Source organism: Panthera uncia (assembly GCF_023721935.1).
Source record: "Panthera uncia isolate 11264 chromosome C1 unlocalized genomic scaffold, Puncia_PCG_1.0 HiC_scaffold_4, whole genome shotgun sequence".
In the NCBI taxonomy this organism is placed as follows: Eukaryota; Metazoa; Chordata; class Mammalia; order Carnivora; family Felidae; genus Panthera; species Panthera uncia.
In genome coordinates this window covers 82,582,444-82,586,369 of record NW_026057585.1, presented here as the reverse complement: position 1 = coordinate 82,586,369, position 3,926 = coordinate 82,582,444, and positions in this window count along the sequence as shown.

Below are 3,926 nucleotides of genomic sequence, written 5' to 3'. Positions count from 1 at the left end.
GCAACTCCTTCCAGGTCACGCCCACCTCCCCCAGGCCATTCTAGACTTGCTGGCAGGATTTCTGAAGGCCGACCCTCCAGTTCGACCCTCCAGTTTGGGTGGAGGGGGGGCTTCCAGGGACCCTTGGAGGGGTGGGGAGAGGAGCAGGGGAGCCAGAGCCAGGGGGGGAGAAGGGAGAAGGGAGGGTGGATGGACTCCAAGTGGGTTTCTACTCCCATTTTCTCCAAGTGGCCTTTAAATAACACAAAATTATACTCTAATCCCCTTTACTCCACGCAGTGCGTCTAAAAAAAGAGCACCTTGGCATTTTTAGGAGGCAAAAAACAAGGAAAGCATGAGACAGGCAATATTCAGTGTAAACTGAGGATAGAGAAATTTCAGTGAACTCCTAGCCAAACCTCCTTACTGTGTTGAAAAATAAAACCGTGGCAGGGTTCGGTGGTGGGAGGGGAGGAGTATATCCCAGGAGGAAAGCCCAGCGCAGAGGTAGAAGGAAAGCCGGTGAGCAAGGGAGCGGGGACGGGTCGGCCCCCCTGGAACAGGGGCTGCGAGATGCGCAGCGGGGCTTCGAGGGCTGACGCGTGAACTCCGGGGCCCGGGATCTCCAAAAACCTCGCTTGGCAACCCCAGCCGCTTCCTAACCTTTTGCACACTGGCTCCTGGCCCACCTCACCGTTGCAACTCTCCCCAAGACGAGGCCACATCAGCAAATCCTTGCCTGGGCCCTCGACTCCTGGGCCCTCCCCGCTCCCAGCCCTCTCCCTGGCCTTTGTAGCCTTGTGCTGCCTGGCCCCCTCTGTCCGCTCTGTCTCTGTTATTCCATTCCCATCACGGCTTCTTCTATGAAGATGGGTGTGTTCCGTAGTCCCTCTCCTTGACCTTCTAGCAGGTCTGGGCCTCAGGGACGTGGACAAGGACCCTTAGGAGCCCGTAGGTCAGGATCACAGGCAAGGACACAGGCACAGAAGCAAGTCAGACCAGGACAACGCCAACATTAAATGCTTTTCTTTCTTTCTTTCTTTCTTTCTTTCCTCCTTCCTTCCTTTTCTTTCTTTCTTTCTTTCTTTCTTTCTTTTCTTTCTTTCTTTCCTTCCTTTTCTCTTTCTTTCTTTCTTTCTTTCCTCCTTACTTCCTTTTCTTTCTTTCTTCCTTCCCTCCTTTCTTTTCCTTATTTCTTTCTTTCCCCCTTCTTTTCTTTTCTTTTCTTTCTTTCTTTCTTTCTTTCCTTCTCTCCTTTTCTCTTTCTTTCTTTCTCCCTTCCTTCATTTTCTTCCTTCCTTCCTTCCTTCCTTCCTTTTCTTCCTTCCTTCCTTCCTTTTCTTTCTTCCTTCCCTTTCTTTCTTTCTTTCCCCCTTCCTTCCTTCCTTTTCTTTCTTTCCTTCCTTTTCTCTTTCTTTCTCTTTCCTCCTTCCTTCCTTTTCTTTCTTTCTTCCTTCCCTCCTTCCTTTTCCTTCTTTCTTTCTTTCCCCCTTCCTTCCTTTCTTTTCTTTCTTTCTTTCTTTCTTTCTTTCCTTTTCTCTTTCTTTCTTTCTCCCTTCCTTCCTTTATTTTCTTCCTTCCTTTCTTCCTTTTCTTTCTTCCTTCCTTCTTTTTCTTTCTTCCTTCCTTTTCTTTCTTTCTTTCTTTCTTTCTCCCTTTCTTTCTTTCCTTCCTTCCTTCCTTCCTTTTCTTTCTTCCTTCCTTCCTTTTCTTTCTTCCTTCCTTTTCTTTCTTCCTTCTCTTTCTTTCTTTCTTTCTTTCTTTCTTTCTTTCTTTCATTCTTTCTTCTTTCTTTGTTTACTAATATGAAGCCTTAAAGAAAGACCTTAGGCAAGCTTCCAGGGTCGCAGTACTGGACTCAAAGAACTGGTAGGTGTTATACCTCCACGTCCACTCACAGCTCCAGCACGGCCATTCCAGTACCATCTCCTCTGTGCTTACAGCTACAACAGATGGTCTGAGCCGGGGCCCGGACCCCTCCTGCCAACTTCCGGCAGAGGCGGCAGCCTGCGTGGCTCTTCTGGTCAGCACACAATGGTCTTCAGAATAACCTTCTCGCAGTAGACCTATCGCTCCCCCTCTTCTCTGGCTCTTGTCCCCTCTCACCGCTGCCCCCTCCCACGGTGCCGTGGTCCCGGTCGGTCTCTCGGCACATCCTGGCCCCCCGGCCTGTGGTGTGAGAGACGCTCCCTTGTTCAACCTGCAAATAGCTTTTGCCTTGGTATGAGTTTGCTCCACGAATGAGCTCACGGCTCCTCCAAGCCCCCATCCTGGGCTCGAAAACAGTCCCTTGACAGTTTTCATACACCTGCGTCCATCCCACAAGTACGGGTCCTGTCCCCTCCCCACCCCAGTAAGAGCCCTTATGACAAGACAGCCAGGATTTATCATCACCGGTGCCTCCCTTACAGAAGGGATGGGAGGCTGGAGGCAGCACGTTTATGGAGGAAGAGGATGAACTTGGCAGCATCCTCTGGTTTCAGATCTTGGTCTTAGCATTTGCCAGTCACGTGACCTTGGGCAAGTCCAGCTCAGCCCCAGGATCACACATTTCTCCATACCAGCCACCTGCCAGGGTGACCGTGAGGCCGAGCCCAGAGTCTGACACATGCCACAACAAACAGGGGTTCATCCCTGCCCCACCTCTTTTCTAGAATTTCTCCCTTTTTTAAAAAAAATTTTTAATATTTATTTTTTGAGAGAGAGACAGCGTGCGAATGCGGGAGGGGCAGAGAGAGAAGTTAGACACAGAATCCAAAGCAGGCTCCAGGCTCTGAGCTGTCAGCACAGAGCCCGACACGGGGCTCAAACCCACGAACCCACGAACTGCAAGATCATGGCCTGAGCCAAAGTCGAATGCTTAACCGACTCAGTCACGCTGGTGCCCCCAAAACAATGAGAATAACTTTAAAACCTGTATTTTCTTGGGACACCTGGGTGGCTCAGTGGGTCAAGCATCCGACTTTTGGTTTCCGCTCAGGTCATGATCTCGAAGTTTGTGAGTTCGAGCCTCGAGTCAGGCTCTGCGCTGACAGTGTGGAGCCTGCTTGGGATTGTCTTTCTCTCCCTCTCTCTGTCCCTCCCCAGCTTGCATGTTCTGTCTCTCTCTCAAAAAAAAAAAAAAAAAAAAAAGCAAATAAACTTTAATAAAACCCAAAAACCTATATTTTCTTGATGACTTTAAGACCTAAGGGTTATTTCATCCAAAGACTGTCCAGAGAAAATGATATTGTCCGTAAAGGATCTGGAACATCTGCCTAAGGACCACTGCCCATAGTTACTCGGGACCTTCGGGCCTCCCAGGTTGAGGCAGTGGTAAGATGGATCACTTCTCTGTGCCCCTAGGAAATGCTTTCCTCCTACGGCAAGCATCTTTGCTGCAGGTTAAGTGGTAAGCAGTGAGGGTCATGTGCGTGCCGTTAGCTCGATTTCTGGTACACGTGGGCTGCAATTTGACCGGAAGCTTTTACAAAGAGATCAATTAAACAAACAAACAAACAAACAAACAAACCTACCCGTTTCTTTTGAAATGTCCTCTAAGAATTCCAGGGGCACCTGGGTGGCTCAGTCGGTTAAGCCTCCGACTTCAGCTCAGGTCACGATCTCGCGGTTCGAGAGTTTGAGCCCCATGTCGGGCTCTGGGCTGATGGCTCAGAGCCTGGAGCCTGCTTCCGATTCTGTGTCTCCCTCTCTCTCTGCCCGTCCCCCGTTCATGCTCTGTCTCTCTCTGTCTCAAAAATAAATAAACGTTAAAAAAAATTAAAAAAAAAAAAAGAATTCCATTAGTTTGGCAGCCAGACCGAGGCACGGAAATTCCAGAACCACAGAAAAAGCTGTGAAGTGCGTGTCCCGTGCCTCCATAGCTACGGAGACTCTTTTATCCATCGTGTGACCCTTACATAAACCTGCCACCAAGTGCTGCTGTAGCTATGAAATATTCTTTAAAA